Source organism: Camellia sinensis, chromosome 2 (assembly GCF_055761805.1).
Source record: "Camellia sinensis isolate YWXY chromosome 2, ASM5576180v1, whole genome shotgun sequence".
NCBI classification, from domain to species: Eukaryota; Viridiplantae; Streptophyta; class Magnoliopsida; order Ericales; family Theaceae; genus Camellia; species Camellia sinensis.
This window is the reverse complement of record NC_138962.1, coordinates 25,711,238-25,725,024: the sequence shown is the minus strand read 5'-3', so window position 1 is coordinate 25,725,024 and position 13,787 is coordinate 25,711,238.

The window sequence follows — 13,787 nt, the reverse complement described above, 5'->3', positions numbered from 1 at the left end:
AGGAACAAAACTTGTCGACTATGTATTTGACAATAGCAAAAATGAAATGTATTGTTTCATTTAGTACTTGCAAATTTTAAATGACAGTCCGTTGTGAAATAACTATCGTTCTAAGGATCATTATTGCTTGTAGGGACATTGTTGTTTCCATGAATCTTCAAGCTAAAACCAGGGTCGTGGCTATCCGACACTGTAAGTGTTGGATATGCACATATAAATCTGCGATTTTCATTTGAAGAACTTGGAAACCTTTCTAATCAACTTGCCTCGTGTCTTACATACAGTGTTCCAACCAATCAACTTGGTGGTGGTGCAATTGACTAATCGACAAAGGGATTTACACATTGACAATAGGCATACTGATTGGTTCTTTCCTGTATATCTGTCGGTAAGTAAGTGCATTTAAAGCTAGGTTGTGTTTTGTATATGACATATTTTGACAAATGTTTGCCTCAATGACCTTTATGCATTACACATGCAGACTTTGATTCTAAATAAATATACGCAACTGTAGCTTGACTTTTTCACGCCCCCTTTTCGGAAGTTGAAATAAGTCCTATAGTATCGGACTCCTGCGGTTTTGAATCTAATCTCACAAGTGCAATGTGAAATTGATAAACATCAAAGAGTCCAACTTCGGCAAATCTTTTAAAAAATTGATTTTGAATAAAAAATGCCAAAAATTGACTGCTTTGCCAGATGCAGAGTCGCCACCTAAATATTTTTTGTTTTGGGAAAATTTAGGAAACCCATGACTCGTGCCAAAGGCCACATGTCCGTCATCACCAAGATTGTCTCGGCTCGGGAACTTAGGTACGAGAGGGGGAAGGTCATGAATGAATTTAAGCACTCTCGCTCGCCGATCAAAGATTGGCTTTTACTAATCATGATATGAATCTTATGTACATTATATGCTCTTGTTCCGATTTATTAGGTTAGCATTACTATGTGATGTGCATACACAAAAGTATAGACTCAATCGCAAGAATTGGAACATTTCGAGTCATGTTTGTTTTGAAAATTGTTTCGAAATATGTACTACTTGAAAATTTTGATCACATATGAACATTTACTCAAATTATTTCAATTCAAGCAATAAGCCTTCATCCACAGGCATTCAGGCAGTTATAGCACTTAAGCAATTAACCTCATGGTAATCATGCTAAACATGGGAACATCAACACTCATGTAATTATGCTAAAGCGAGTAAAGGCTCACCTAGTACTCCACGCCAAAACAAACAAAAGAGTTAGAAAAATGCATGATTCCTAACTTTGCAATATGACTAATGCAACGTATGCAATATGCAATTAATAGGCCCGGCTACTAATATGGCATATAGATCAATTAAATAGCATGCGGTCTAAGTATGTATTCAAAGAATGTATTAAACTAACAATGTAGCTATAATGATGAACCGAGCCTCGGTGCATGCAATACAAATGGATTCAAACATGAAGTATGCTAAACAAAATGTGATGTCCCTAAACTAACCATCATAAGCTAGTAAATAAAAGGAAGAAAAACGTGAGATTGGAAGACATACACATTATTACAAGTTTGCGCTCTCACAAAGGAGAGTTCAAATGAACTAAACTAATTAAGGCTAAGCTAATTATTAAAAAACAAATTAAATTAGCTAAACTACTTAACTAATTATTACAACATATGAATTAACTATTCTAGTTAACTAATGATTACAACATCACAACTAGTTAACTACTTTAACTAATTAAATAATTACAACATAAGTGCAATTAAAAGAAGTAAGTAAGCTAAACAATTAAGCACAAAGCTAACTATTTTGCCTCAGGAAGTGAGGGATGTTCATGAGCATGCTTAGTTTCCACCCGAAAAGGCCACTGTTTTGCTTCCGGAGAGCCTCTGTTGCACAGATAACACATACACTGTTGCCCACTTCCAGAATAACTCTGCTCTGCCTTACAAACATGTTGCTGAATTTTGTATCAATGGCTGGCCAGCCAGTGATGAGGCCTGTCGGCCACCAGTGATAGCCAACAAGCCATCAAAGGTGGCCTGCCGGCCATGGAAAGTGGCTTGCTAGCCACTGCTACCTAGTTCACCTTGCTGCAACAGAGAACAAATAGAGTAATGCACAGGGTATTTCAAGGGTTTGTTTGCATAACTCACCCCTCATTTTCATGAACAAATCAAGGAGTAGTGAACTTAAGCCGCAAACCACCAAGTCAAGCAATTTCATTGCAAGATGGCTTGTGGGTGAAAGTGTGCAAGTTCAATAATTGCAATGAAATGAGACTCTCAAAGCCACCTCCCTATCATGAATGATCAAGGGAAGTGGTGACCTTGGAAACTTGAATCATTTCACCACTAGTGAGTATGAACTGGTCATGTGTTTAATTAACATCCAATTGAACACAACTAAATTATTATCTTTCACCATTTTAGCCTCAATTTTAGTTACTCCATTTTAACTTACCAACCATTCTTTAATCAATTGAGTCCAAATGGTGAGTTTAAGTCTTCTAATGGAAAGAGGGCTCAAACCAAGAGTTGTTTTAGGCATGAAAGAGACATCATACCGTTTGTAATGAACCCCCTAAGGGATTAAACTATTGAGCATGACATCGCAATCTCATGCTTTAAACAAACAATTTGTTTGAACCACTTTCAAAGCAAAACAAAAAGCCAAGAACGGAGGGAGGTTACAGAGATTATTAGTGCTGAAAATGAGTTAGAAAAGCATAAATAAGTGCTATCAACTCAAATAAGATGGTGTCTAAGGCCTAAAACACCAAGCTCATGAGGACAATTACACTATAAGCATGCAAAACAAAGCTCAAAGGCAACTATCAACCAAAAACAGTCTAAAATAAGTCTTAAAACATGCTGAAATTAAGCAAGACACAAGGAGGAGAGGCTAACCCCTCCAAATTTAGACTTCAAAACATGATTTTGGCCATTGAAGTAACTCTAAAAATTGGTGTTTAAAAGCTTAGAAAAGATAATGCAAGGGTGGGAAACACAAGGGCAAAGGCCTCCAAAACAAGGTATAAAGACTGGTGGATCACCCCTTAACCTTTAATGGCCTTGAAACCCAAGCTTCAGCCCCAAAACACAGAGTTTTTATAGCCCCAAAACAGTTGGAAAACAACAAGAATAATAGTAGAGAAAGTAAGCAAATAGGTAAAGCCTTATACCTCTTAAAGAGAAGAAGCAATTCAAGCAATAAAACCAAGACAACACACCCTTCAAGAGCTCAAACTAAGCTCAAAAGTGCCTCAGCTCAAAGATGAGAAGGTTTGGTTAAGGGTGTATACGCAAAGGTTAAGGATTTGTAGGCAAAAGTGTAGGAATTTGCTAGCGAGAGAGGGAGAATTGTAGAGAGAGAGGAAAAATTTTGATCTAAAATGTTTCCAACCTTCAAACATGAGAGAGGGGCCTTCTATATATAAAAAACATGAATTCTTCTCAAGAATATCCAGCCCTACACGTGGGGGCAGATGCATGCATCTGTGCAAACAGCTGGTACAGCTATCACAAAATATCTGCAAAAGAAACTGGTGGTCGACCGGCCATCACTGGTGGCTAGCAACCAAAAAGTGATGGCCGACAGCCTAAAAAGGTGGCCAGTAGGCCACCAGGAGCTGCAAGCTTGAAGAACCAAGGCTTGGTCCAAAAATTGAGGCAACAAAAGTGTAGGGTTTGAAGGGCTCAAAGTTGTGGCATTCCACTGAGGATTTCGAGCACTTGACGAGCATATAAACTCATCATCGGGTGTGCAAGCAATGGTGCCCAAGTTGTAAGGGCTATCAAAAATTGGGTGTCTACAATAACCTCTGCACCATGAAAATATCATCACATCATTTTTTGGACATGACAGATACACTGGTGTGCTTGATGCATGTCAGAGGGTAATATCAATGTTAAAACGAAAATATGAAAGCCAGTACATGTTGACATGCCCTCTAAACAATCTCTGCATTTGTGTTTGTGTGTAGATTTACATGCCTTTCAATTACAAAGGAGTACATTGGTTGTGTGTTAAAATTGATATGGTGGACAGTGTAGCCTACCTATTTGACTCATTCCCATCCAGTAGACCAAACAAAAGGAAGCTAAATGTGGCAAAAATTTTGGTACGTCCTTGTGGTGGATTTCTCAACACTACAACAAACTTGAACATCCTTTACATAAACCAACTTCAACCTTCTGGAATAGGTTCAAACTATGCATGACTTGCTGCAACTACACTTTGGAAATGAATATGTTACAGACGTGCATAGCTTCGACCTTTGCATGTTAGATGAAAGGCTATTACAACAACTGGATGAGTAATCCACAATCCCTCCCTTACATTTATGTGTCTCCTGAATGACTGATTTAATGAACCTACTGACATTGATGACAAATTTAATGTTAAATTATTTTTGTAGCACGTTTGACTGTGGGATGTTCGACATCAAATACATGCAGCGACCTAATTTACGCCCTGGTCCACACAAGGTACATTTTACCACTTCATTTCCATTTGTCAATCAAATCCTTCCTTATATTTCCTGCAATTGTAACTGACTTGTCTTATGATCTTTCTGTACAAAGTTTCATCCCTCTGTGCGTCATAAGTTATTGGTTGATATCGTTATGGATGTCAATAATTCAAAGATCGTAGAGTATCGGGAGTGCATTGATATCAGCAATGCCACAAACTAGGGCAGTGATGGGAATAGGTTGGCAGTACGCCACTAATTTGGGTGGCAACAAGACTTCACTAATTTTTTATTCATTGATTTCAATATAGATGTTAAATATGGCTCCCCAGTATTGTTTTTACTAAAGGATGTAAAGATGAACGAACTGAAAAGTGAAAGTCATATGTAAACATGGATCAAACATTTCGATGTGGCTGCTGTGTTATTACTATTTTGTTTACGCATGTTTGCTGTACACATAATTCGGATGAATGCGACTGAAACATATATAATTTACGGCTGTTTTTTTTACTCATATTTTGAGGAATGTACTTGCTAGCCAATTTCTGAGCATAACTTTGATGTCGTAACTGTAATGTTAGTTATAACATATCTATGTTCGCTGGAATTAAGTACATTATCTTCATGATGTTGTTACTCAACAAATTATGATGTCATACATAATGCGAGATTGATTTGACACATCTCATCAGTATTCAATATTGATTTTCAGAGATGCTCCACAGCTCTCTTTTTAGAGCTGTCATTAAATCAATTTGTTGTGGTTGCTGTCTGCTGATTTGGCAGCTTCGATTACTTATTTCGATGTTGCACTGTCAACAAACAAGTACAACCAAACTTTTGATTTCATTTATAACAGTTAAACATGTCACTTCATAACAATAATTATATTACAAGCTTTATACCATTAGAATCGATAGGTCCAATCTTACCGATGTAACATCAAACTTACTATTACTACACGAAAGTACAACTAGTCGTATGATAAGTTCAGCTACTCCCAATCGTCAGGAATTAAAGAAGAATGCACACCAACTGAATAAACAGATCAACCGACTCTTGACAATTTGGTTCAAATTTAGTTAAATGTATGACCAGTTATTTTGAACAAATTACAAACGAGAAGAGGGCTGGAGTAAACAAAGTACACACTGTAATTTCAAAATACAACCAATTTCATAAAGTTATGTAGCACAATTTACAGAGGAAGTACTCCTAAATTACAGAACAACTCCCCAGACCAAAACCGATTAAAATGTTTAGTTGTTCATGTCCCTCATTCCAAAATCCATGGCTTTTATATCCTCTCCCTTGCTGTGTGGCCCACTATCACATGACTTTGAATCTGTAACTCCCCCTACCTCAAATGCTTCAATAACTGCGGCCTTACTCAAAGGATTGGGACTCCAAATATTTTACTCTACTTGTCGAGATACTTTGTCTTATGATGGCACGTGTCCCTCAACCCTTTTGAACGTATGATCGACAGAGATTAGCCCTTACTCTGTACTTCAACACTTCTGCAAGAACCCATTAAGTCCATGGTGAAGCGTAGTAAGTCCTCTATCACTTGGAACAGTTGTTGCATTTCAGCCATTCTTATGATGCCACCTGTCCATTTCAATGATGAAATACTCTCAGTTAAGTCAAAGTGGCACATGTCACCATCTGTTTTATCCACCTGTCCACAAGAATAATCCATAATTTGGTGCAACCAATGCCCAACTTGTATAATTTTAATGTAACTAGCGAGTGGCACACGCGATGCGTGTGCAATTCAGATAAGTAAGCATGCATACAAATATTAAACAAATAATGAGTGTTCTGAATGAAACCCAACGTCTTGGGTTCAAATCTTGCTTCCTGTGACGAATATTTTTTGCTTTGAGGATAGAAAATTTGGCACATGGTACAAGGACAACCCACCATACTTTTCGACACCATTTCAGTGTTTATATATGTAATAGTACTAGCAGTTGGAACACGCAATGCGTGAATAATTCAAATAAGTACAAATAAAATAAAATATTTATTATATATAGAATCAACAATGAACTGGTAAGAGTCTTCCTCATTTCACATAATTCCAAGGTTCAAGTCCCCTCCTGTCATCTATCAAATATGTTTTTATTTTTTAAAAAATAAAAGGTGGACACATGGTAACATAAGAAACCAAGGGTTGAGGACACCATAATGGGTGTTCACTTTATATATAGTACAAATGGATACATAAAATTATTTTCACTTCAACAAACCCCCTTCTTCGGCCCAGCTAAATGTTTACATAATTAAAATCAAACAAGGAATGGGCCCAACAATAGCTATAAAAGCTTCACGTCTTCAACGTCAACATACTTCAGACTACCCTTCTTTACTTCATAAGCTTTGTAGCAGCTCTTACACAACTTATAACCCTAAATGACTCCCAACAGCAATATTGCTTACTAAAGAAGATGAACCTATTGAAAAACTCATTTCATTTCCAAACGCCATTATGTAGCCGTTTGTAGCCATTTTATATGGGTTTCCCATCGACAGGTAGAACATTTGGGTGGTGACACGTGGTACAGTGAAAGTGAGATTTTACGCTCAATTAAGAGGACAAGTGACCTTCAAAGTTGGAGCATCTGCAACGGATGGCTCTGATTATGTGGCAGTTATAAACTTAGGTCACGGACTTGAAAAGTGCATTGCAATAAGACTTGTGTGCAGGGTCAAGGGTTTTCTCTATCGATATGAATGCCAAAGTATTGAGGGGTAGATGGCATCATGGTATAGGAACAGCTCGACCGATAGAAGTGCAACTTTACTCGGGTTTGAGATCCTTCAATTGTATGAGCAGTTCAAACACCGAACCATTAGTAGTTACTGGATTGTGTCGACAGGGGCCACAGAAAGAGGGAGACTAAGAAGTTAACAATTGCGGGGACCAATACAGACATCAGCAACACAACAATATGCACGGTGTACACTTAGTAGTAGTTCTGTAATTTAGGAGTCGATTCTGTGAAAAGTGTGTGTTGTAACTTTGTCGACTTTGGTAGTGCTATTATGAAATTGCCTTCCCATATAGAACAAACATAAATGGAAAGTAGTTGGATAAAATTTTCAAGCGATGTGGGAAAATGTAAAGAAGTAATAAACCAGACTTTACAACATAAAGCATTAACATTCATTAAAATTATTACAATAGCTTAGAGTTTGGTTAAAGTCTTTACAAGAGGTGGAACACAACCAAAATTCAGGTGTTGGGGAACAGGATGGCAATCTGACTGGGCATCTGCAACCATAGCTTGGGCTTCGTCAAGTTCTGCTTTGATGGCTTCGATGGATGAAGGACCATTTCCAATTTGTGAGAGCATGCTCCTTGCTTCTTTGCCAAGTTGGTCCTTTTGTTATTCTAGTAAGAGCCTTCTTCGCTTGACAACAACTAATTCTGCCTTCAGTTTTGATTGTTCACATGCCAACACCTTGTCTTAGTCAGAGATGTTGGAGGAGTTCTACTAAGTGAGCTTTAGGGAGTTCAAGATGGTTTGGGCATTAGCTAGGAAATTTTTCTTCTCTTTGATTTCCATTGAGCACTTCTGAATCATTTCCACCATGGTTGGTCATCCATTCACAATTTTGCCCAGTTGTTTGACTTGACTAGGATTGAAAGGATTGGGAGAAAGGTGTTGGATGGCTGTGAGGCAGGCCAAGGTTTCCTGAGGTTGGTTGAGGGTAATCTCTTTAAGAGGAGTGTTAATGAGTTTCAGAAAGTTGGTCAAAAGTTATTGGACTTCCTCTGTGAAATTATGCAGCCTTTGGGGGAGGAGTGAAATGTGCTATAACCTCTGCTCAAATACAGCAATTTCATCCCATATGTTTTCACTTGATGTGGTTGCCTGTCGACAGTTGAAAGTTAAGTAAGCGTTGGAAAGTACGAACTATACAAACACAGAATGTAGAAGGAATAAAGATATTACCCGCACATCAGTACATGTTGGAATGGGTGTACGTTCACTTGTGGGTACTATAGTTGGGGTTCCCTTAATTGCTGATACCTCAGTTTGTTGAAGATTGGTTGAAGTGGGAGGTTCATATATGGAGGAGATAGTCAACTCTTGGGTTACTCATACAATTGCCTTTGTGTTTGCAGCTGTGTGGGTTAGCTTATTTGAAGGCTTGGGGTTGGTAAATGAAGTTCTTCTAATTATTGTCCCTACCCCTGTCAAAAAGAGTTAGTAAATTGATCAATTTATGAAGAATATGATAGGTTACAGTGTGCTTACCATGAGTGATTTTAGTGTCCGATAGGAGAGGCTCACTTGTTTGGTCCTTGGGAGAAGTATGAGGACTAGAGGGAGATGATTGACCATTTTTGCATGGAGTAATGTCAATTGTCTCTGTTTGCATGGTGGAAGTTGGGAACCTACTGGAGTCAGGTATTAATAGATGATGGGGAAATACTGCTGGACAAGTGATTGGTTCAGTTTCACCAGGGCAATTATCTTTCACTGGCAAGGCTCCAAGTGTTACCTCAATTGTCTTAAGGGGGTTCACAGTGAATAGGTGGAATGGATTGGTTTGGAGTTGGTATATTTTGCTTACTTGCAGTGATATGAGGGGGAGATTCAGTGGTTTGTTTGGGATATGGCATGGGGCTTTCTTCTTCGTCAGAACCAGTTAACGTAAGAAGCCTCATCATTTTCATCTACAAGGAAAGGATATGAGATTAGAGTTTAGATGTCATTGAATTTACTGCATGTACAAGAATAAGTGAGATACCTTAGGTGTGTGCTCTGAAGATGCTGAGTGGTTTGGGCAACTAGTTTGCTGAGTGGAATATCACATTCACTTGAATCTGGAGATGGATTGAATTCTCTTTTCGTGGTTCGAATCTCTTTAGATGGTGATTGGGCGGTTATTGTCTTTGTTTGTTCCTCTTTATGGAGAGCTGTTATTGAGTCTTCCAAAAGTTTATGCATAGACGAAAGGGCTTTAGGATTTGCAGTATGGTCCATTGGTGTTTTGCCTTTGGTCTAGTCTCTGACAGGAGTTTCAGTGGAAGCAAGCTTCGCTACAACAACGCAAAGGAGTTAACAGAAAGCAGAACAGACATGTAAAAAAATGTGAAGTACAAGTGGGTTAGTAGCTACAATAAACTTACTTGAAGTCTTAAAGCTTGAAGTGGGTGGTTCCGACCTTTGATTGTCAGCTGACACATCTCTCAGATAGGTCTGAAGAGGTTTGGAGAAAATTGTTGCTGCCATAAAGGTCCACCAGTGTTCAAAACCCGACATGAGGTCAGGAACAGACTTGAAGTAGAAGTGGCTAAAGCCTTGTAGAAGTTTTTCATTCTCCACTCCGATTAGTTTGGCTTTCGAAGAAGCTATGATGTTGATCCTTGTCCATATTTGTTCTTCAATGATGGAGTGGAAGTAAGGGCAATGTGTGGCTTGCGTAAGTCCAAATTGTCTGGCCCATTGATTAGGGCAATAATTTTCAACACTACAGCTAGACAATTTGTTGGAGGAGATAAAACATCCCACTAGGATATGTCTGGATGTCAGAATATAGTTCCATGTTTGAGCTTGACAAATCTTTTCGTCATCTATTAGGTCCGACGAATCCGTGAAAAGATGTTTTACACCAAAAGATGAGAATCGAGATGGTTGAAATGGCATAAACAGTAGGGGGTCTTTGTGAGATGGAAGGTTGAAGGGTGTAGTAATGCATTAAGAGAAGCTAAGTGTGGGCTTATCAACAAAGGTTAACAAACATTCCACATAAGAGTAATGTTTGGGGATCATAGTGTTTGGTTTGGCAGGTTGTATTTCAGGAAAATACGCATACAACCATGCTTGGAAAAGCCAAAATGGCCCACCACAATTACCAGATATTTTCTTATCAACAAAGGAAAAGATGCCTTTGTAAAGTGTGACAAGCAAGTAAGGAGCAAGGGCCATGGCTTGGCCATCTTGAAGGCGCAGAGCCAGAGAGAGGTATGCTTTAGTAATCTTATTCCTAGGAACACAGAAAATGAATTGGCATAGCCATATGAGGTAAAAGGCAGCCCTTTCTTGGTCAGTGACAGCATTACCTCATTTGCCTTTGTATTTTTTGGTAAATTTAGTGTAACTCATGTCAGTCTGAGGGGTGAAGGGTACTTTAATGGGTTCTAGCAAGGCACTAATTTCTAGCCTTAGAATGGGAAGTCCAATGAGATAGGCGACATCAAGGACAGTTGGGGATATCATCCCAAATGTTAAAAGCATAGAATTACAGTATGTGGACCAGAAGCATGCAACAACGGCTATCAACTATTTATTCGTATTGAATTAGAGGGCGGACAGACGAATTACCTGGGCAATGCCAAGATATTTCCACACATCGGAGTCATGACCTCCAATTCGTTTGACCCAGCTCTGCCAAGTGGAGTCTGGTTGCCTCTATGCTCGAAAGGGAGTTTTGCTGCTCTCCCAACTCGTCTAGTTCAATTTGGGTTAGTTAATAAGCAAGGTTTCACCATTGGCAAGTGGGTAGTATGGAGCCAATTCATCGGGGAAGTGTTATATGAAGGTAGGGCCTAATGTTGCTTTCGCGACAATGCTACTGCTTGGCATCAGAATGTAGTCAAGTTTGAATGAGTTTGTAAGGTCTCAGATGCGTTTGGGAAATCGAAGTTGGTCTGCATTGGTTTCATCTTCTTTCGTGGACTGCAATTTCTTCGGTGCCATGGGTTAGGGTTTTAAGATGGGAAATTTTGAGAGGGAGTAGCATAGTTCGAAAGTTTTGAAAGAAGTCTTTTCGATGTAAGCAAATATAAAGGTTTGAGAGATGAGGAGACCAGGTGAAGTAAGACGAAGTTGAAACCAAGTTCCTTCTTTTATAGTTTCCGTCGGGCCCAGTCGTTGGGTGGGTTGAAATTGGAAAATATTTACTTAAGTGAGCCCAAAAAGGCTGGTTTGTCATCCTATATATGATTACGATTAAAAAATGGGGGACTTACATGTACATCCTAACAAGTGCATTTATTGTCTAATAGATCTTATGATAATTAATGACATTTTTCATTAAACACTACTAAAAAACGTCACTAGTTGTTAATTTTCACGACAATATGAAAAATTTGTTACAAAAAATGTAACTAATTATAAGTTTCAGCGACAGTTTAAAAAAATCATCACAAAAAAGTGTCACTAATTCACAACTTTTGGTGACAATTTTAAAAATTCGTCATAGAAAAACGTCACTAATTGTAAGTTTTAGCAACAATTTATAAAAACCATGACAAAAATAAGACACTAATTGATAATTTTTAGCGACATATGTAAAAAATCGTCACAAAAAAAATATTTTTTGTGACGCTTTTACCAGGACTTATTTTCAATAGGACTTTATGGAAATTAAGTCCAAATATTAGGACCTATTGGTAGTTTACCCTTAAAAATTTCTGTTTTTGCTTTGCGTAGCTTGGTGGATTGTTTCGGATGATATAAATAAGTGTATTTTTTTATTTATTACAAAAATCTTTGCCAAAAAATAGAGACATAATGTCACCCAAAAAAAGATAAAAACTCTACTTATATAGTGTACCCCAAACCAAACGCAAAATGCCACATCATCATGCTTTGTCCATTTATGTATAAAGTTGAACCAAAAGTCAATTTAAATTTTAGGGCAACTTACCCACACCTCCGTTAATGCTTAGCTAAATTACTGATTCCCCACTGAGGTTTCAGAAATTACATCCTATTGTCCAAGACGTATGTTCGCATAACAATTTAACCCGTACTGGTAAGTACACATTAAAAATGGTTAGCTGACATAACCAAAATATAAATTGATGGATGATATTGCCCCTCCTGAAATCCCTTTGATAAATGAACAAATTTTACAAAAGAATTACGCTAAATGGACAAAAAAAAAACTTAAGTTTTTCGAACCATGTTTGATTTGTTGTTTAAAAAACAATTTGAAAATTTAAAAAATAAACAAAAACTAATATAATAATAAAAAATATGAAAAGACATATTTAATTTGTACAAATAATTTGTAAAGCACTCAAAAGATAAAATTATATAAAATTAATAATTAGTTGTATTTTTTATTTGTTAACCAAATGAATTTTGAATTTAATTACAAAAAAGTAAAAATTAATTTTAAAAAATGAAACCAAATATATTAGAAGAATTTTTTTACAAGTCATTTCTTGTGTTTTCAATTTATTTAATTATTTGTTAATTTTATGAGATTTTCACCAGCTGGCAGTACAACATATAAGAGTTTTAGAGACCAATTATTTTGATCTTTAAAACTGGAAAATTGTTGCAACAAACATTTAGGGACTAATTTCTATCGTCCTGAGGGTACTCGCTAAAAGGTCGCTCTAAGAAGTCAAAAATAAAGCTTTCAGTGACAAAATTGCGAAAATGGCAATAATAAATAGACTTTGTGTAGACACCCCATTTTTGACCGTCCTCAAGACTTGGACGTCGCCGTTTGAACACTCGGTGATTATCCATGTTTGTGTTCGTTTGGAGTTCCCGGAGGTCTCGGCCACGCGCCTTGTCTCAGGATCTCCGAACTCGACCGTTTAGTGTCTGGTTTTGCACCAAACACTTGTGTTTTGCCTTGGAAGGGCAGGGTAGGGCTTGTGGACCATCCCCACCCACCACCGGCAGTGGCTAGAAGCCACCGGCTGGTTTTTGCTGCCACCGGCAACGTATATTGCCGGCCGGCACTATTTGTTGCCGGTCAGCACTATTTAGTGCCGTCCGGCACTCTTTTTGGCCAAGATGGCATTTTTGGCCGGCCGATTACTGTGCATCTGCTTTTGCAGATATTTTAAGACAGCTGTCTTGCTTTTGCTCCCCTCCATACACGTGTATAGAGGGATCTCCCTCTTATGAAGCTTGTCTTGTAAGCTTTACAAGACAAGAAGTGCCATATAGAGAGAAAGGTTGGTCTCTTGGCTTGAGAGGTTAGAGAGTTTAGATATTTTGAGAGCAAAAACAGCCATTGTTAAGCTCTGGTTTTAGGGTTAGGGTTAGATACACTTCCTATCTCTCTTTCCATCTCTTTTGTGCTCTAGGTGTTTTGTGTCTTACTATTGCACACAAACACCTAGTGTTTCACCTTCCTTTGGTTACTGAGGTTCTAAGGGACTGATTTTGAAGTTTTGGTGTTGGATTCAAGCCAAGGAAGGTCATTGGAGCATCATTGTTGAAGAGGTCATCAAGGGTAAGAAACTTACACCTTTATTCTCCATTTTTGCATTGATTTTATACCTATCTTAGAGCTGTTTTCGTGCTTATTGTATAACACAAAAAA